Source organism: Talpa occidentalis, unplaced genomic scaffold (assembly GCF_014898055.3).
Source record: "Talpa occidentalis isolate TD23 unplaced genomic scaffold, MPIMG_talOcc4v2.1 talOcc4.7, whole genome shotgun sequence".
Taxonomy (NCBI): Eukaryota; Metazoa; Chordata; class Mammalia; order Eulipotyphla; family Talpidae; genus Talpa; species Talpa occidentalis.
The window spans coordinates 59,384,845-59,406,599 of NW_023605083.1; the positions used below are offsets into that span (position 1 = coordinate 59,384,845).

Genomic DNA, 21,755 nt, shown 5'->3' on the forward strand with positions numbered 1-21,755 from the left:
TACAACAAACCACAAAGAGCCAAAGCCCTACTGATGAAAACAAAGGAGAAAGGAGGTATCACACTTCCAAACTTCAAGCTATACTGCAAAGCCATAATAATTAAAACAGTTTGGTATTGGATCAAAAACAGACACACAGACCTATGGAACCGAATAGAGCCCAGAAATAAAACCACACTTATATGGACAACTGATCTTTGACAAAGGAGCAAAGAAAACGCTATGGAATATGGACAGTTTGTTCAATAAATGGTGTTGGGATAACTGGACCACCACATGCAAAAAAAATGAAACTAGACCACTACCTTTCACCATGCACAAAAATAAACTCAAATTGGATAAAAGAACTGGACATAAGACCTGAAACCATAAAATATATAGAAGAAAATATAGGTAAAACTCTAAAACACGTACATTGTAATAACATCTTTAAAGACTTATCACCCAAAGCAAAGATAGTCAAGGAAAAGATAAACACCTGGGATTACATCAAACTGAAAAGCTTCTGCACAGCAAAAGAGACATTAATCAAGAGAGAGAGACACCCCACTGACTGGGAGAAAAATCTTTGCACCCCAGTCAACTGATAAGGGACTGATCACAAAGATATACAAAGAACTCACATGACTCAACAAAAACAAAATAAACAATCCAGTCAAGAAATGGGCAGAAGAACTTAAAAGACATTTCTCCAAAGAGGAAATGCAAATGGCCAACAGGCATATGAAAAATGTTCAATATCCCTTATAATCAGGGAAATGCAAATTAAAACCACACTGAGATACCACCTTACACCAGTAAGAATGGCACATATCAAAAAAACAAGCAATAACAAATGTTGGCAAGGATGTGGTGAAAAAGGAACTCTCCTACATTGCTGGTGGGAGTGCAAACTGGTCCAACCACTATGGAAAGCTGTCTGGACATTCCTCAGTCTACTAAAAATGGAGCTACCATATGACCCGGCAATTCCACTCCTAGAGATCTACCCAAGGGACACAAAAACATTGATCCAAAAGAACACCTGTACCCCTATGTTTATTGCAGCACTAGTTACAATAGGAAAAACCTGGAAACAACCAAAATGCCCAACAATAGATGACTGGATCACGAAGATGTGGTATATATACACAATGGAATATTATTCAGCAATCCAAAAAGACAAACTCATGCCATTTGCAGCAACATAGATGGAACTAGAAGGAATTATGCTCAGTGAAATAAGCCAGAAGGAAAAAGAAAAATACTGGATGGTTTCACTTATAGCAGGAATATAGGGGAACCAAATAAGACATCAGTGTAAAAAAAATAAATAATAACAGTACAAAACACAACAAAGCAAAAACAGACAATTATAAATCAGAGACACTGCAGGGGAGGAGGAGGAAGAGGGATCGGAGGGAGGGAGGAGCACAGGGGACTGAGGTGATGGTGCACAGGTGCATTGGGGAAGGAAACTCTATGGGGACTACACCTGAGGGTGTGGGGGGATGCAAATATTGTTTAAAAATAAACAATTATGTAAAAATAAAAAAATAAATATAAATGAGAGATTTAAATAAATAAATAAAATGAGTTCTTCTCTAGGAGACTTTTCTACGTTCACGTAGAACATAAATGAGTCCTTTCTTACTGACTTCCACAGAAACCCAGCCATGTCTGAATCTTAAGAGAACACAGATTTGGTTCAAAATGTCAGAACAATGTCCACCACTTAACAAGCAGCTACATGCACTTGCACTGGTTCCTTCATTAATATTCACAAGAATGTTAGGAATAGGATATTCTTTTCTCTGTTTTGAAAGTGAGAACTGAGATCATCTATTTATGATTCCTGGAGTTCCTCTCTGAGGCTATGGAGATGTAGATTGTATAGGATCTCTACCAACCCAGTGTAGGACTCTATATTAGGCCAGATGGCAGGACCCAAATATATCCTTAAGCAAGTGTAACTGGAGAAGGAGAAATGAAACATAGACATAAGTCACACTATTAAAAGGTAGAATGTAACATGATAAATTCAGAGTGCTATAGAAATGCTGAAGGGAAAGTGGAAGCTGTGAACCCAAAGTGGCCATGCCTTAAATGGCCAAGTGATATTCATTCATTCATTCATTCAACCAGTAGAAATTGAATGTCTTCTCTGGACTAGGAATTGTACTGGGCTCTAAAATCATAGCCATATGAAGAAATATGTAATCTGATAGAGAAAGAATTAAGTATTCTTACTGTGTTACTAGTTTCCTAGTATGAAGAATTAAAACCAGTTTCCTAGAGCTGCAATAGCATATTACCACAAACCCAATAGCTTAAAACAACAGAAATATATTCTCTCACAATTCTGGAGGCTAGAAGGCCAAAATCAAGGGATTGGCAGGACCATGCTCTCTTTGAAGTTTCTAGAAAAAAATTTCCTTTGCCTTTTCCTAACTTCTAGTGCCTGCCAACAATGCTTGGTGTTGCTTAGACCTGTGTCACTTCAGTCTGTTTCTGTCTTCACATGGTCTTCTTCCCCACATGTCCTCACATGATCTCTCTGTGTCTTTATATGATGTACCTATGATGACACCAGTTACTTGGATATAAGGCCCATTCTAATCCAGTGTGACTTAAGTAATTGTGTATGCAAGACCCTAGTCCCAAGTAAAGTTATATTCCGAGGGGAAATGAATTTTGAGGGAACATTATTCAATGCAGCATACTGGCATTCAGTAAAACTCAACAAGTGTCAACTTGGGAAGTTCGAGGAGCAATGGGAACACATGAATTGGAACCTAACTCGGACTCAAGACAGTCAAGAAAAGATTGGAATCCAAGAAGACCATGAAGTTGTGAGTGTCCAAACCAAGAGCTTAGTTGTTTATGAACAACTTCACCCCTTTTCTCCAAACACACAACAATAACTCCTAAATTCTTACTCTCTAACTCCTCATTTGTCAAAGTGAAGTTCCCAAACTACCTCCTCCATGAAACTTTTTCTGATAGTTCTCCGTCTGAGTTAATCACTCCTTTCTTTGCACTATTACAGCTTGCCACATGTGACCTTATTTAGAGGAAGGTAGATGACATTGAGTGTCTTTTTTGAGCCAGGAATGTCAACTTTGATGAACCCACCTATTTACTGAAGTGGAATCTGGATAGTAGAGATGGAAAATCCGGGCTTGGAGTTAAGTGACTTATCCAAGAATATACAGCTTTAGATCAATCTGGCCCCAAGGTCATGCATGAGATTTCATTGTTCACATTTCCTGCATGTGGGATTTGTAGTGACGTAGGCTTCTGCCTCCCCAGTTCTGAGTAAGCTACCCCAGAACAGATTGTGTATTATTCCTGCAACTTAGAGGAAATGTCCCATCATACTGAGCACCCACAGGGGTTATGAGAGTCCCTTAGCTCACTCATCCTTCTCTGAATCCTCAGTGCATCTCTGACCAATGCTTCTTTCCTCCTGGGAGAAAACTAGATTGACTGGGAGTGTTTGCACCAAGAAAAATCCATCTCATAGCAAACATTCTTCCAGTCCCCAAGGATTCTTCATAAGAGCTTTCCACTGCACCCTCTCACAGGGCAGACAATGTGCTAAACCAGCTGTTTAACACAAGAGGCCCCTTTTCCCCAGAGACCTGAGACAAGCTCCCGAGACGTGCAATATGTCTCCATTAACCAAGCTACCGACTTTGGGTGTGTTTTTTAATCCCATATTCCTGTGTTCATTAACTGCAAGTCTGCCGGAAACTCAGGACTCACCAGCTTTTCCAAACAGAAAAGAGAGAAATGCTGCACATGGATTGCCTCCCAGGTCTGTTTCTCCTGGGACCTGGTGCCATACATGCTTGATGCCACCAGAGCTGGTGCAGACTTAGCTGCAGGGCATGCTGGGATGTCCACGCTGAATCAGCTAAGAGAAGCGAGTAGGCAGCAACAGGCTTGACTGGGAGAAGGGCTGACTGGGCTCCAAGAGAGGCTCTGAGAGAGAAGGCAGCCATCCAATGTCCAAGAGGGAGAGGGGGCAGAGGGTACACAGCATAGAGGGTAAGAGCTCATAACCCAGACTTAGAGCTGGTTTTGAATCCTGGCACTGCCATTTAGCAACTCTCTCATCTGAAGCAATTACATAACCTCTTATGCCCCTGAGGTAATAAAAGAATGGCCAGATTATTCTAACGATAGTATGAGATAGTGCTTGTAAAATTCTGAGCACACGGCCTGGCCCAGGGGAAACTGTAATTAATACTCATCACAGGCTGACTTCAGTCTCTGAGGGAAGGCAGGGGCTGGGCTGGTGGACAGAGATCTCCCTTAGAAGTGTCCTCACAGAGAATGGTGGCTCCCCCACTCTGGGGTCCCCTTCCAGGCTGCAACAATCTCCCAACACTGTTGGCTCATGACCTGTGGAACCAATGTGGTAGCCACGAGCCACGTGTGACAGGTCCACCTGGAGATGTGCAGTAAGTGCAAAATCTTCACTGAATGTGAAAGGTTTAGCGTGAAAAAATAATAAAATAACTCTTTAATACTCTTCTTACAGTGCCTACATGTTGACAAGATAATACTCTGATTGTATTGGGTGAAATAAAATATACTATGAAAATTAATTTCACCTGTTTCTCTTACAAGAGGCTGTAAGAAAATTTGATGTTGCATGTGTGGCTTGCAGACATGCTTCAAACTTTCTTTCTGCTGGGTCATGCTGAATTAGGCAGAAGTGTTCCAGAAAGTGGTTTGGATTCAGGGGTTCAATTCCATGTGTTTGAGAAAGTGGGGCATCACCAGGAAACCAGGGCAGGCAGGGTTCTGAATGACCACATGGGCCCGCAGTACTTGGGCCAGGCGTGGGTCTCCTAGAAACAGAAATGGCAAGGATGACAGCTGCAAAACACACATCGGCCCTACCTCCCGATAGGAGAGGAGCCCCTGACAAAGGTTACTGTAGGTAAGACAGCCTATGAGCTTCTGGACCTGCACTGAGCTGGGCCAAGTCCTCCAGGGGCGAGTTAGCTTGTTTGGAATTGTTTATAAACGTGGTAACAGGTAGAAACCTTATGACAACACTTGTCCCTCCCTCACATGTCACTGGCAGAGATAAGGAATCAAGATACCTCCCTCAAATGAATTCACACCCAGTTCAGAATCCTGGGCTGGAAGAGAAAACCAGAGAGAGCAAGGGGGAGAAGAAGAGAGCTCAGGGAGGAAGATTTTCTAAGAGAAGTAGCCACAGCCAATTTCTCACATGCACACAAGAAGAGTGTTTGGAGTATTCTACCCCACAGGTCCTGAAAACACGATGATAGTTAGAACCATATGTAGGGCCTAACGTGTTTAAGGAAATTCCTGGCTCTCCCCTCCTGTCTCTCAGTCCCACAGAGCCCCTGGAATGTGATTAGGTAAACTCGAAACCCAAGATGTCAGAGACATGACATCAAACCTGTCTATTAATGCCCAAAGTGAAAGTTTTCCAGGAGTTTGTGTTGTCCTTAAATGAGCTACGAGGAACAGTTTCATCAAGTAATTTCTCCAGGTTAGAAACAGAAACTTAGCACCTGATCTTGCCTCCAGGAAATATAAATCAATGACCATAATGAAGGAGGTACCTGAAAAGCACTCAAGATGGAAAGAAAATAAGGTGGTTCCTCAGCTGAGAGCACTGTGACATGCCTGACCTGTGATCTGAGCTTGGATTGTTTTAGGCTTCAGCTCAAAAATCAGGATTAGTATTTCACTCCCTGGCCTCTGAAGACACTTGTGTGAGTTTGTCATTCTGGCTGTAGTATGTGTTCTGGTACAGGCTGTGGGAAGAACACTACCATCCCTGAAGATAATATGCAAAAAGCAAATCTGACCTGATTGCTGTGTATTGTGTGGATTTTAAAGGGCCCACAGCTATGACAAATGAAACAAAACGAACTTTTGTTGTTTCTAAATGACATGAGGAAACCGTGAATAACTCCTGGAAGCCACCAAGAGCCTCCCCAGTGGTATACCTCCAACACATGTTAGGAAAAATCCATTACATTTGACTGTCGTTAGCGTTTTGGTCTTGTCTATTTATTTCAGCAGCGTGGATGACTCACCTCTGTAACCAGGCACTGCATGATCTCCTGGTTCTAACAAACAGACTGAAGCAGAGTCGAGGTAGGGTCAGTCCTTCAGTGGTCCCCGAGACCCCTGAGGTGGTAGCCTATGCAATGTCACACAGCCTATGTTGAGACTGTCCTCTAACTCACCTGGCTGCCCCCCGAGGTCATGCTTGCTTGTATTTGCTCCATTTGAAGACTCTGGCACTCATGGAGCACTTCATACATGTGTGTTAAATAAAAGAGAATGAATTACTGCCTGAAACGCTGAGCTTCATCTTTCTCAGTGCAGCCCTGCACTCCCTTTGCACTCAGAATACTGAGTTGTCCAGTAATTCACTGGCTTGTAAAGCTGACTCCTAGCGGAGTCTGGAGAAGTTTGGGTGCAAACTTGTTGCAAAGCAACAACGATATGGGACAAAACTAAGTTGATGTGAAGGCTCGGTAGTATTTAGGTAAACCAGAAGACCAAGTTCAGGGAGCGCTTAAAAGAGGTCAGAAAAAACCAATCTCCCCAGCAATCACTTGCATTATCATAATAGGAACAATGGTAATAAGAAGAATATTTGGTCGCTATTGTAGTATTTGGGTCTGACATCTCCACAATGTTTCAGAGTATTAGGGATATGGCAGTCAATAAAATAGGCAGCTCCCCACCCTCCTAGAGGGAGACAATGAAAGGAAGTGATTACTGACATGGCATGCAAGAGAGGGAGGTTAGGAGAGGAGGGGCTGAGATTTTGTACAAGGGAGCCAGGAAAGGGCTCATGGCTATGTTGATGTTTGAGCAGAGGCCTGAAAAGAATGTTCTAGACAGAGGAATCAAGTACAAGAGTGGTCAGCCCAGTCAGGGAGAGGCAAGATGCCAGAGAGTTGGAGCTAAGGAGCCAGGAAACCTAGGAGGCTGTCAGAAGGTCAGCACGAAGACACATCATGTAGCTTCCTGACTCTTGGAAATAAATGTCAAAATACTGGAAATACCTCTCCTGAAAATCGGCTGCCACCTTCTGTTGTCCAGTCTGTGTGAAGCTACAAGGACCTGTGCGTTCAGGCCAGGATTTTGCTGGACATTGCTGTACTGCATCAGGTTTTTAACTCTGTTTTCATTGACTTAAGTCTCACAACAATCCTGCCAGGCAGGGCCATCGTTGTCATTGTTTCAGCAATAAAATAAATCTCAGCCATGATTCTCCCCCAAATTACCCAGCTTATAAGTAAGGACATCAAAATGTCCACCCATCTGTTCCCACCCACTCTGTCCTTTTTGTCATTTTGTTCTCTCTCCTTGCAGAAAAAAAGAACAGCAGAGGTCTTCTGAGTGAATGTTGGGGAACTGGAATCACACCAGCCCTGTGGCCCCAGAGACTCTGAAAATCCCTCCAAAGGTAAACAATTGAGTCCTCAAAAGGTAAACAATCGGGAAAATGTGACAGCTTATGTCCTTGGATGGTCAAGGGTGTTGGAGAGAAAGGAAACTTGACTGAATGCTTTTGAAAATTAGAGAGAAATAGTAGAAAAAAATCTTCCAAGATTAAGGAGTTGAACTAGAAAATGACAGGACAAAATACTGGGCTCCCCTCGGCCTTTTCATTCATTTATTCCACTCAGTCAGTCCCTTCCTTAACTTGTGCTGTTTACTAGGCTACATATTTACCTCCCATGACTCTAATCTCCTGTTCATAGTCTGGCCCCTAATAAACTCACTGCTCTAGGAAAGACAAGATGCATTGAATCTGCCCCAGCAAGAAGTTTCCTGTTTGACTCAGAAAGTTGCTGTTACTTGGAAAGTGTACCAATTCCCTAATTTCTCCACTTCTTCAGAGGTTAAAAGAAGATAAAGATATTAATCCTACCTTCTAAGTTTGTTGTAAAGTTTTCCTAAAAGAAAGTGTCTGAAAGTACCTAGCACATGGTTGGAATTCAGGAAATGGTAGAGGAGTCTGAATTTCTATATAAAGCCTCTTTTACTGGGGCCATTTCTGTTGCTCATTTTTAGAGCAAAATCCAGAATGTGAAATAAAAGGAAATGGGAGCTGCAGAAAGCTCAGGTAGGCTTCAGGTTTCCCCGCCCAGTCCTTGTGTGCATGTGTGGGGAGGCCTCACCTTGAGGACTGTGTCAGCAGGAGAAAGAGGCCAGGAACCTGGGATGAGGCTCCTCCTGAAACTCACTGCAAAGCCTTGGCAAGAATGGTCGATGCTGGGGGAACCAGGCACGTCAACTCAGTAGGCAGTTGTTTTACCTAGCGAGGTAAAAATGTTTAAATATATGTTCAATAGTTTCCCTTTCTTCTGGAAGAGCAGCTGACAAAACTGATTTGCTTATGCAAATATAACTACCTGAGCGCTGTTCTTGGAAACCTACTTGGTAATAGCGGTATAGCCAGCGTCTAAAATGGAGATGCTGGAAACGATGTGTTGTAAAAAGAGAAACTGTTTTCTCTAGTAGAAGGAACATTCTATGGCGTTTTGTGCAGGAATGTGCATTTGGGGTATCTTTAGGCTGAGCTGTGTTTTTGCAGTCTTTCTGCTAGTTCTTTGTGAGTGTTTCTTCTCTGGAACCGGTTACTAAAACAAGAGCGTGCAAGGTCCCAGATGCAAAAATAGGCAGAGCCTATTAAGCCCTTACTGCAGGCCATGAGGCAGAAGATTTAACACACCAGAGAATTCATGGGAAGAACTGAGACTAACTTGCTTTTTCAGAGACTCCTGAATTTCTGGCAGGTGTGTACATGGTGACTGAGGAGGAGTAGTCCCTGCTTCCTCTGAGTCAATTATTTTATGTAGCTCAAACGACATTTGACCCACAAACCATTGCTGGTCCTCAAGGGGGTATGTTTGTGATTGAGGGGGCTATGCTCACTGCAGGAACTGGAGCCCACCCCAAAGAATATAGGAGGGGCCACATCGTCTCCCCCACCTTAGCCTGGAAAAAGAACTCTACAGAATAAATTGGCCTGCATTGGAGAAATTGCCCACACTGGTGTGTTGATATGCCATATGTGATGCTATCCAAGGACGGAGAGCCCAGACTTTGACAAACATTAAAAATGAAAGAGCTTGGGAATGATACACATACCTGAATATGCTAAAGACCATTTAATGGTGCAGTTAGATGAATTGCCTGGCATGTTTGTTATACTGCAAGAAAGTTTTCTTAAAATATAAGGGAACAATATCTTCATTGTGTAGCTTAAATAGGTTGGCGAGGTTGTGGAGAAAAAGGAACTCTCCTGCACTGTTGGTGGGAGTGCAAACTGGTCCAACCACTATAGAGAGCTGTGTGGAGATTTCTGGACCTACTAAACATAGAGCTTTCATATGATCCAGTAATTCCACTCCTAGGTATTTACCCAAAGGACACAGAAACATCAATTCCAAAGAGCACCTGCACCCCTATGTTTATAGCAGCACTATTTACAATAGCTAAGCTTTGGAAACAACCCAAATGCCCAAAAATAGATGACTGGATCAAGAAGATGTGGTACATATGCACCATGGAATATTACTCAGCAATCAAAAAAGATAAACACATGCAATTTGCAGCAACATGGATGGAGCTGGAAGGGATCATGCTCAGCGAAATAAACCAGAAAGAAAAAGAAAAATACCGGATGGTCTCACTCATAGCAGGAATCTAGAAAACTTAAATAAGGGACCAGGAAAAAGAATAACTGTAAGAAATAAAATATCAAAATCAACAAACAACTATGAACCAGAGACACTCTATGAGGGGGGGGTGGGAAGAGGGGAAAGGAGGAATTGGGATCAAAATAAGGGAGTTGCAATTGTATGGGGAATATAAAAATAAAATTTAAATTAAAAAAAAAAGGTTAACAGCAGACATCCTTGCCATCACCTTCATGGTACATACATATCTCTTCCAGACCCATGGACTTCTTGTGATGTCTTTGTCTGGTAAGAGCCACAAGGGAAAGTCTTAAAAGTTGGTGGAAGATTCTGCCATTGAGCAGGCAACATTCACCCCCATCGTCTTGTCAGTCATCTCATACAAAGCAAACAAAAAGTGAAAATTGGAACTGATGAGGCAGCCTTGAGAAGATGAAAACATGTATGTCTGTGTATCCCACCCTCTTAGTTCTGGGTATCTTGGAGCTGAGATCTGTGTCCTGAATGGCAAAGATTCAGGACTTCAGCACGAGGGAGCATGGCCCGTGAGGCCCCATGCTAGAGCTGAGCAAACACTGTCTAGTAGACGAGGTTCTGATTTGTGCATGACCGCATTATGTTCCTTTCCTTTTCCCTAAGCCTCAAGTAAAGTCCTATTTCTGCATCATCCTCTTCTTGGCTGGTTGATACTGCTACAGCAGTTGTAAGCCATATGTATGGGACCTCATCAATCCTCCCAATCGCTTCATTAGGCTCTATTTTTATTAGTTTGCCCTGGTTGCCATCACAGACTATCACAGTCCAGTGACTTAGAGCATGGACATTTATTTTCCCACGGTTTGGGAGCTAAAAGTCCATGATGTGGGTGCAAGCAAATGTGGTTCTGGTGAAGTTACACTTCCTGGCTTGTAGAGTATGCTCACGTAGCCTTTCCTCCATGGAGAGAGAGAGAGAGGGAAAAAGAGAGAGAACACGCTGCAATGCTATGAGATTACCTTTCCTCACTTATGACTTCATTTAACTTTAATTACATCCCTAAAGGGCTTATTACAAATGCAATTAGAGTTTGGGTTTCAGCATGTGAATTTTGGTGGGAAACAATTCAGTCCATAGCACTATGATTTTACCCCCACTTTACACCTGAGAAAACTGAGGCTTAGAGGAAGTAAAATAATTTTGCAAAAGTCAAAAATACAAAACACAAACCCAGGATGTCCAATGGAAGAAACACATCTTTATCAACTTCATTTGCAACACCGCAGTGAATTTGTGTGTGTGCGTGTGCGTGTGTGTGTGTGTGTGTGTGTGTACTTTGGCCGACATATCACAAGGGGAGCAGAGTGGTGAAGGCAGAGGCATCTACAAAGGAAAGGAAATCTCAGACTTTTGTCAGTGCAAACGAGTTCTGCCAGCTCTCCCCACCTGGGGTTCTGCCTTTATTAAGCAAAATGTCAGTTTCACCTACATAATTCTATTAAAGAAGAAACAGTATGATTCAGACACTGACATCCCCAAGAGTATGGGTGATAGCTGGTGGTGGCAAAACAGGTAGCCCCAAAATCAGCCTGTTCCTCATAAGACAGAGGAGCATCAGCTAAGCCGCAGGGATCGTAATGTTCCTTGCTATTGCCACAAACAGACCTTTCCATCCTGGATGACCCCATGCTCAAAAGCTTTCCTAACATCTCTATGTATTTGCCCAGTGTCCTATTCCCTCTGCTGGGGGATAGTACTAATTTTGAAAATGCCCAGAGTTAATTATAGCTCAAATATCTTCTCATGGTATTTCACTTATTCATTCAACAAATGCTTGTTGCCTCTCATATAAATCAGATACTATTCTAAGCACAGTAATACAGTAGTAAATAAGTCAGAAAAGAACCTTGCCCCCCAAGCACATGTGTTCTAGTAAGGAACTTATATTTTAAGTATCTAAACCTATGTCTTCAGGAGAATGACTCTACTGCTAAACTGGTCACAAGCACTGAAAAATGGGGCATGATCTGCCATCATAATTAGAAGACCCAATTTCAAGCCCTGATTTCACATTGTTCATTTGTTCATGTAACATCCACTGTGTGTCAGGAATTATGCCTGGTGATAGTAATACAGAAATGACTAGGGGAGAGAGACAGGCCATTGCAATGCAATATGCTAAGTGCTATAAAAGATTGCTGTCAAAGTGCTGTGGAATTACAGAAGGAGCAGTTTGGTCTTTTTGAAAAAAGGTAGACAGTTCACAGAACACATGAAATTTGAGCAAAGTGATTAAGGTGCAGGTATATTCTAGGTAGAGAAAATGGTCTATGCCTCTATAAGCATACAGGAATATATCATTGGGGATAAGGAGAGAAAAACCACCATGGCTGATGAGAGTGCTGGCAGTGGGGAAAAAGTGTAAGGAACACAGACACCCGTCTGAGACCTGTCTCTGTATTTCTAGGATCATTTCACACACACAACTCTGCTAATTCTTGTACCCTCATATTTTAATGGCACAAACAGAGAACCATAAATAAAATTGATGTCTAGAAATGCTACTTCTCAGAATTACACATACATTCATACATGAATAAAGGTATATTTTTAGACTGTAAAAATATCATAATGATTTGTAACAGTATCAATAGGTTTTTTTTTCTCAACATTTTGATGGTCTGATTTTACCAATAGTTACTTAAATTTGACTTGGAATATAAAGCATCTTTACCTCCTATCAAGACAGAAAATGCTGTAAGACTGAGCACATGAGAACTTGCATCAGGAAACCTTGCACTTTCAAAACCTTTGTCTCAATTATATCTATTGCTTCAAAATCATTGTAATAGTTGGAAAGTAGGTCTCATCCATAAACCCGAGGGCAATTGATCACAGAAGAATACAGTGATCTACAGAAACTTCCTAGCACTCATTCAGAAAGTTGCTGTCCAATAATCCCATGCACTATCTGTCATGAAGAGATTGGAGAAGCAATTAAGAATAAGCACATTATTTGCTTAACCTTGGCATTGTTTGCCACTTAATTTCAGCTCTCTGTCTCCCAGGCACATGATAATGTTACCTTATCTTCAAGAGTTTGTTCTAGAATTTCCAAAACTATCTTCCCTTCGTTCATAATGGCCAGAAATAATAGCTGCATCTAAAAGCTTACTTCAGAGAAGGGACAAGACAAAAGAGATATCCAGCCACTTTGTAGTGCACATTCAGAGCAACTGAGAAAGAAACCTCATTGTTTCTAAGTCAACACAACCCCTAATATAAACCACTAAATACTGGGGATTGTTACTAGGCATAGTTTAGTCTGTGCTGACAGATATATTTTACAGATTTGAAATTTGAATCAACTATAAAATATCCCCGACTGTTCACATATGAAGCATGTACCATGTGCTACATATTTTATCTTCATTTTCATGCCTGCTGGGTAGGTAGGTATATTTTATAAGTGATGAAACTGAGGTTCTGCACATTAAGTTGCTGAGTTAAAATACAAATGAGAGCACTACTAAGTTTGACCTTTCCTACTCTTTCTGGGGTAAGATGTGGCCTTTCCACATGTAACCCAGATATCACCTGAGGTTTGACCCTCAAGATGGAAGCATTTGACTTGACTCCCATCTCTGTGAGTTGTGAAAAGTCCAATTCTTTCCCAAATGCTTTGCATATACCTAGAGGGTTTATAAGCCCAAGTTCTTCTTCCTCCGGGAATGCTGATTTCTATTCCACAATTTAAAAATATGAAATCAGAGGTGACAGAGTTCTTTGCCAATTTCTTTGGGGGGAAAAAAAGCCCAACAATTAACAGTTTAAAAATCTTACATCGCGTCCCCCCTTACACAGCCACACACACAATGCCACACACACACACACACACACACACACACACACACACATACACACATACACACAGAGTATTAGGTGCAGGGGTCTGACTCCATATCTTAGATAAAAACAACTGAAAATCTCACAATAGAAATTTTAGTCTTTGAAAGTTCTTTCAGGCCATCTCTCCAACTATAAGGCTCTGTTTCTCCTGACTCCTTTTCCTACCTTCCTCCTGGATTCCTCCCAAGAGTTCCAAGTTCCTCCCCCTCTACCATGCAGAACCAGCCAGGTCTCCAGGGTTCCTACTTCCCAGCTTGCACAGTCAAACTCAGCATGGTGCTCAGCCTTCCATTTAACAGAAACTACCCTCTTTAACAGGCATTTATGGTTATTTTTAAAAGCATATTTTCCATTATACAGACTTTAAAAATGGTACTTTTCTATCTCCCTTGATGTTATGTATACTCCTTTCATATATGAATGGAGACTGGCTTCAAGGCAGTGCCCATTCAGTTCTCTCAGTACCAGCTACCATTAGACATCTTCACACCTGTGCCAACAAAGTAAGTGAGAGATACAAAGATCTGGCTCCTGACCTAAAGTTTTTTACCTTCGAGCTAAAGATCTATGGAAATTATACATAACACATCTCAAAAACCTCCCAAGTTGTCATCTGCATTATAGTATTTGTGGAGTTAGTGAGAAGGTGATATGGCCAAGCAAGTTCTTACAGAGAAGCTGGGACTCAAGAAAGGACTAAATGGATGTGCAGGATTTGATGGACATGCAAGGTGGGGAGGTTAACCCAGGCACTGGGTAGAGATTAAGTGACATAGTATGAATCAAAACAAGCTGGTAAAAGACATCCTGGTGTGCTACAGATGTTTCATCCTATTTTCCAACCTCTTTGTAGTCCCCAATGCCTACAGTCAGATAGCAATAAAAAAATATAAATATATCATATTCAAGTGTGTTTACCGCAAACTCAAGACATTTTCATACTCTGGTGGTTCTCAAATGGTAATCCCACAAAATGATAGTTTATCATGAGTTGGATTGATGGGGTCTGCATTTAATATATGGTCTTTTTTCTAACTTTTGAGGGAAAATATTAATGAGTAACATTTTATTCCAGTTTTGTTTTTCTTCTCTAAAATGTTTTATCCTTTTACTCAAGTTTCCACTTAATGACAACAAAACAGTAACAAATGGCAAATAAATATTAATGTGGGAAATAATAAATACTCTGCAGTCTTAGCTGTTCTTGTGTTCTTTCATGAACAAGTAAACATGGAGGTAGAAACCCAGACTTTGGAGACATTTTCTGGGGTTTACTTCTTGGCCTCATCACTTATGAGCTATGTATTCTTCTTGGCACAAGTTATTTAATCTCTCAGTAACTCCATTTCCTCATCTGTAAAACTGGGATACTTGTAATACCATTTCGCAAGACTAATGTGAAAATTAAATGAGTATATACATATGTGTGTTCATGTATACATGTGTAGTTATGTAGATCTATACACTCATTCATCTTATAATTAGATGCATTAATTAGGAATATTCTGCCATCAGGAACATTTTTTCAGTATAATAATAATAACAAAAGCAATAATGATTGCAGGATGCTTATATTATTGAAAACTTTAGTATGTGCCAGTCGCAACTTGATTTACCAAAGACTGTTAGCTATTATAATTATTTTGTCATCAGTGTTCCTGATGTCAGAGTTCTTCCTGATGTATGAAATGGAAAGAATTTGGTCATTATTTCATAGTGTTCTGAGATAAGCTTCACAACTGTGGTGTTCTTTGTCACCTGCATTGCTCACCAAGAAGGTTGATGTCATTCTTCCCTCACATACACTTTCATACCAGTAACTTTCTACCCAAATTTCAAAACAGAACATTTGCTTCTACTTGGACAAAAATTCCTGTTCTGAAGCCAGCAAGGCATCCAGAATTCATTGACTGTTCTGTGCTAGATAAGGGAGAAAAGTCCTAGAAGAAAACGCCTCAGATTTTCTATTGTTGCTGCTGGCGATTCCTTGATGCACAGGTTATAGAGGAGTGCAATTAGGTAGTTATATAGTTCTCAAATGTAATGTATTTCAATATTAGAATCATGGTTAGAATTTCTTCCTATGGCTTCAAATCCTGCCATTTCTAATAACAAGATGAGTTCTTATTAAAATGGAGAAAACTGAACAAGATGCATTGCAAATCCATTTTCATATTCTCCCTATAATCAAATTAGTTCCAACATCACCTGAAACTGAGTACATTCTGTATTTAAATGGCCTGGACTATACAGAGGAGTCTTTGTCAATCATCTGTCTTCACAGAAATCATGTGCTAGGCTGCTTTCATTCAGTCCTCAATCTACCAGACAGAGAACTTCCTAATGGTAAGAATTCTCAAAGATTCTGTTTAACCTAAAGCAAAAATATGAAATTGACTGATTAAATTATTAAAGCAGCGTTTTTATTCATTAGTCATTATTTAGAGATTCACAGTTTATAAATAAAATCAACATCCTGCTTAGGACATAGTTATGTGCTCACCAAGGTATCCCTTGAGACTGCAGATTTTGGAATTTATTAATGTATGTATTTTCAAGGTTATCCTGTTTGAAAAGACCACAGCAAACCAACTTCTGTAAGATCTCATTAAATCGAAACAGTATGGTCATTTTTAATGGTCCAGGAAAAATCTCTACATCATCAACAAGGTTGCATGATTAAGTATCTCAGAAATCCAAGACAGAGTTTCCAAAAGAAGCAGTTTTTCCAAGGCATAAACAAAAATCTTTAAATAACTAACTTACCAGATCAGGAAAAGCACCTGTATCAGATTCTCTATAGTTAACCATAACTACAGCAATATTCAACCAAGCTCAGAAGCTCACATTAAAACTCTACTCCAGGGCCTCCCCGGTGGCGCAGCGGTTGAGCGCTGGGTTGCGAAGCTGCCCCCGGCCTCTGTGGCGCCGGTTCGATCCCCGCCTTCTGCCCAGCCACCAGAGGAGGGTCCCACATGGCGCGCAGACCTCTCTTGCCGCCCGCTGCTCCCCTCAGCAGTGTGCTTCCGTCCTTCTGCCTGTTCTGCTCCCCGCTCTGGCTCTGGTGAATTCTCTCATCCTCCCGCGCTTCTGACTGTACCCAGTGCTTGTATAAACAAAACAAACAAACAAATAAATAAATAAAACATGCCTCTATAAAAAAAATATAAAAAAATAAAAAAAAAAACTCTACTCCAAACATAGCAATGTAAAGTGCAAGTTTTCCAAAAGAAAGGATAACATTAGTTGAACATGTTCTTCAGAATCCATTACACAGGAATCCAGAGAAATTGCTAGCAGTGTCATCAAGAGTTCTTGATCATTCATATCAAGTGAATGCCAGGGGCTGGAGTATAGTCAGGGAATATAGGTCAAGTTTACTTTTGATAAATACTTAAAAAGAGTGATCACTAATTCTGAAGACTTCGTATGAGGCATTTTAAAAACAATAGTACTTCCAGCCCTCATAATCACTCTGCAAAGTGACTAAGAAATGAGTGAAGATGAGAAATGCTGTGTCATCTTCTGAAGGCCTGAGACAGCAAATGGCTGAGGCAGAAAAAGTCAGTATTGCCCAACACTGAGCCATGTACCTTTCCTTACATACTGAACTACTTGTCCTATGTTTGCATGGGGTTTTCTGTGCATTAATTGCCTCATTCACTCTAGCCAACAGCTCTCTGATATAGGTATTTCTATCCTTGTTTTAAGGGAGGAAAATCTAGGTTCAAGAAAACAAGTGACCATTAAAGACCATACAGGGAATACATGGCAATTCTCCACTGACACGACTGTATATCTGCCAAGAATTGGCAACAGAACTCCATCATCAACCAGAAGAGTAAGATTCAAACTGAACTAAGTTGTGGTAGATCCTTAATCAGACACATTCCATTTAACATTTTACAAAGTCTGTTGCCATGGTTGTTAAGACCAGCATGCATTCCTTGAGATTACAACAATCTCACAGCTGACGATGCTAGAAATTGCATTGTGAGGTGTCATTATAAGGAGCGTGAAACCAAAAAAAGAAGAAATTTTAGTTTATCACAATAGGCTTCAGGGCCCAAAGCCACTATTCCATTTGGAATTATATGTAAATGTTTCTGCCAGCCTTTACTATTATCATTATTATTAGAAAAGAAGTGAGTGGTATTTATAGAATAATATTTAATACTCCAGAATTATTTATAAATATTAAAAAGGAGAAAGAAGATGGGAAAAGTCTATATTTCCAGCATTTCAAGCCAATGACAACAGTATATATACATATATGTATATATACATATCTTTAATATAAATTAAAAGTATTTATGTATATATACAAAGTTATATTGAATACATTAATTTGCATCTTTTATATATATAATATATATCTTAAATATGCCTCTTATATCTTACATTGAACATTGTAACATGGATATAACCAGTACTAGGTAAATAGCTGCTTAATTGTTGATTGTTGCTATCATAATTTTTATAAATTTTCTTAACACGCAGTCCTTTGGACTTTTACCAATATTAAAATGGGCAACTTTTTGCATAAATTTTTTCTATAATTTTATGGAACTGATCATGTTTAATACTCTTGATAGGTATTATCATTTTTCTAAATATCTGTAGTTACCATTTGTATATCCATTTCAATATCCCAATATCGACAAGTTGACAGAAAATTTTTCAACATATTCTCTGAAAAACTTTATGAACCTGTGTCATTGTGATTTAGTCACTTAGCTCATTCTTATGCTAAAAATAATTTTTAGTGCCAATGAAAAAGTGAAGTCTCTTTAACAAATGATGAATGTCCTTAAGCCAGCCCTCCCCTTTTAGCTGAGTCCTTCACTCCACTGTTGCCTAATAATTGGGCACTGTGGAGAATGTAGCTACAACCATAAACCCTTCAGCAGCACCATATAATATCTTCAGACAATCTGGTGATAGAACTTTGCAAAACCTCATCTTGCTCATATTGGTCAACAGCTGATCTTTCATGAAGCAACCATCACTTGTGAAAGGCCATTTGAGGTTATGTGACTTCCCTTTGGAAATTCTTTTCCCCATAAATTTTACCAATGTCAGGATAATTTGGAAGAAACATACCTTGTAAGAGTTGGCATTAGGGCTTCATCGAATCTTCAAAAGCTGGTGCAGATATCTACAAAGAGATAGAGAACTTTACTTACTAGACTCCTCCTCTGGACTGAGTAGTAGGAAGAAAAGTCCGAGAACAGGGAAAGAGGAGCATTAACTTAACTGGGAAAAAGAACACAGAAGCAAGGGAGAGAGAGATCAGAGGTAGGATGAGAATCAGAGATTTAATTGCAAATAGTAATAGGGAGGTTTTTTGTGTGTGTGTCGTTGCATGGATGGATGGATGGATGGATGGATGGATGGATGGAGAAAAGTTTTAATATGTTTGGCTGACTAATATAATGTGTAAACCCCGGATATAGCCCTTTATGAAAAAAATAGTAAAAATCCACATTGTTTTCCAGTGCTCTGGAGTTATATTTGTAGTCATTAGGGGTTGGGGGAGCAATGAATTATTCTTATTGGACTGAGTTATATGTTAATTGGTCAGGGCAGGTCTCAAGGTGACTCACCTGTATTTGTTATACAACTATTTTCCATGGAAATGACAGCCATCAGCAAAGCTCATATATGTTCTATGCTGATATGCTCCTACCAATGCACACCTCTCTCATTTCATTCCCACCCTCATGATTAGGACTTCATTTGTGAAATCTATAATCTGTCTTTTGCTCCCCTGATATGAACTTAAGCCCTGATCACTGCTCCTGACCATCACCAGCATGACTGCTCATCTTCCCAGTATGGCCTTGGCTAGCCTATCAACTCTAAAAGCATTGCAAGTCCTGCCTGATCACTAGTATTTCTTATTTTTTTAAAAAGATTTATTTATTTATGTATACAAGAACTGGGGTACAGGCCAGAGGTATGGGTGGTGAGAGGATTTACCAGAGACAGGTTAGGGAACATAACAGGCAAATTGACTGAAATACACTGCTGAGGGGAGCAGCGGGTGAGGCAGGAGAGGTCTACTGCGCCATGTGGGTTGCTCCCTGGCTGGCCGGGGATCGAACTTGTGCTGCAGAGGCTGCAGATAGGTTCATAATGCTGTGCATAACCCCTTGTGCCACCAGGGAGGTCCTGATCACTAGTATTTGGCTCGATAGTATTAGCTTGGCCTAGGCAGCTAGCATCAGTCTATGCAACAGAAGAACATGCTAGGGGCCTCCCTGGTGGCGCAGGGGGTTAAGACGCAACCTATGAAGCTGTCCGCAGACATTGCAACACAAGTTCGATCCCCAGTCGGCCAGGGAGCAAACCACATAGAGCAGCAGACCTTTCCTGTCTCACCTGCTGCTCCCCTCAGCAGTGTATTTCAGTCATTCCGCCTGTTCTGTTCCCCACTCTGTCTCTGGAGAATCTTCTCACCCCCACACCTCTGGCCTGTACCCCAGTTTTTGTATGCATAAATAAATAAATCTTTAAAAAAAAGAAAAAAGAACATGCCAGTCACACCACCATAAGAAGATAAATTCATGAAAAAACCTCTAGCTGCCATATATCCTGTTGACAATTTATAAATCAAAGGGGGAAATCTAGAAGTCAATATCACCTTATTAAGCTATTACATGAATACTCTTTCTACCCAACCTTAGCACTTAATAGGAATAGAGTTGCAACTAGTTTGGTTTAGTTTTAAAAAATAATTGAATTTAGTAAAGATTACTCTTCAAAATCCTTTAAATCCTAAAGTTTTCTGCAATATAATTCTTCAACATTTCTAGATGCTTAACAAACCCAGTTTCTTCTCCATGTTAGAATGGATCACAAATATTACAATTAAACACCAGAGAAAATCATTAACATGCGTTTAGAGACTGTGTTGTATTAAAAAAACCTAAACTGTGTCTGAAACTCTTGACACAGAATCAGCATGGCAAGATACTCCCTCTAGAAGAGGTATGTGGCAACTTGGAGAGACAAAGAAACACCAGAATCCTAGCTTCCAACTTATATTCACTCTGAGATCAAAGTTCATTGAGTGAAAATATAAACAGAACATGTCTATTTTTGGACTAAAGCAAGGATGTTAAGCTTTTTAGCTACTCATTCCAGAAACATATACCATGGACTTAATCTATACCAAATATCATATTGGATGCTGCAGCAGTTATATAGAGGAGTAAAACATATTCTTGATTCTCTAGAAGCTTATTGCCTGGTGAGGAGAGACAGACATTTGAGCCAATATTGATAACTGAACCAATAACAGAATTGTAGGCATGAAGTTATGGGAACACATTTAAAGACCTTAGTAACCTTGCCTGGGATGAGTTAGGTGACAGTCACAGAAGCTTCAGAGAAGAGGCATTAAAAATGAATTTACAATTCTTTGTGAGGAAAAAAAAAAGAAAGCCGGTATCTCCACCCTATAATTCATGTTATGATTTCTCCAAAAGCAAAGGTTGCATTCTTCCCAGTACTATTTGTTTATTCCTCCCTTCCTTCATTCACTCGTTTTTCAAGCATTACGCTGCAGAGATTAGAATATTAGAATATGGGGTCTATCGGTCTGGATACCCCATATTAATTTGGCAATAACCCAAGCACTCTACATCTCAATTACCTCCCATCTAAAATATGAATGGTACCCACATATTAGAATTGTTAAAAAGTTAATTGAGATGATAAATGCAATATACTTACTATAGTTCCTGAACAGAGTACACAGTCAATACTTGTGCCTGTTATCAATCACTGTGCTGTACTTAAAGATGATTAGGAGTTTTCTGGGGAAAAGTAGTGAGGAAATTATAAAGCAAAGGAAAAGTTTATGCAGACTAGCAGAATTAAGAAAGCATGCCATGTGTTAAGGGAACAAGATAGTTCAGTTTGGTGATTGTGTAGAGTGTGTGGTTGAGGGGAGTGGCAAGTGATGAGATTGGAAAGATAAATTGGGTCCAGATTGTGAAAGACCTTGTAAACCATAGGAGCGAGTTTGAACTTTATCCTGCTGGCAAGGAGGAGACAATGGAGGTGGTTAAGTGGGGAAGCAACATTGTGCTTTTTTTTTTTTTTTCTTTAAGGAAGAAAATCCTGGCAGCAAAGTATAAGAGAGATTGGAGAGAGGACCAT

General features: G+C 40.2%; 1 long non-coding RNA gene across 2 annotated transcripts in view; it reads right to left on the bottom strand.

Moving 5' to 3' along the window:
- Positions 1-18,740, bottom strand: part of LOC119231132 (uncharacterized) — a 76,057-nt gene extending 57,317 nt beyond the window's left edge. For both annotated transcript variants that reach the window (XR_005121872.2, XR_008549571.1), the window contains exon 1: positions 18,690-18,740. This is a non-coding gene — a long non-coding RNA (uncharacterized LOC119231132). The remainder of the gene's footprint in view (positions 1-18,689) is intronic.
- Between the last annotated feature and the right edge of the window lie 3,015 nt (positions 18,741-21,755).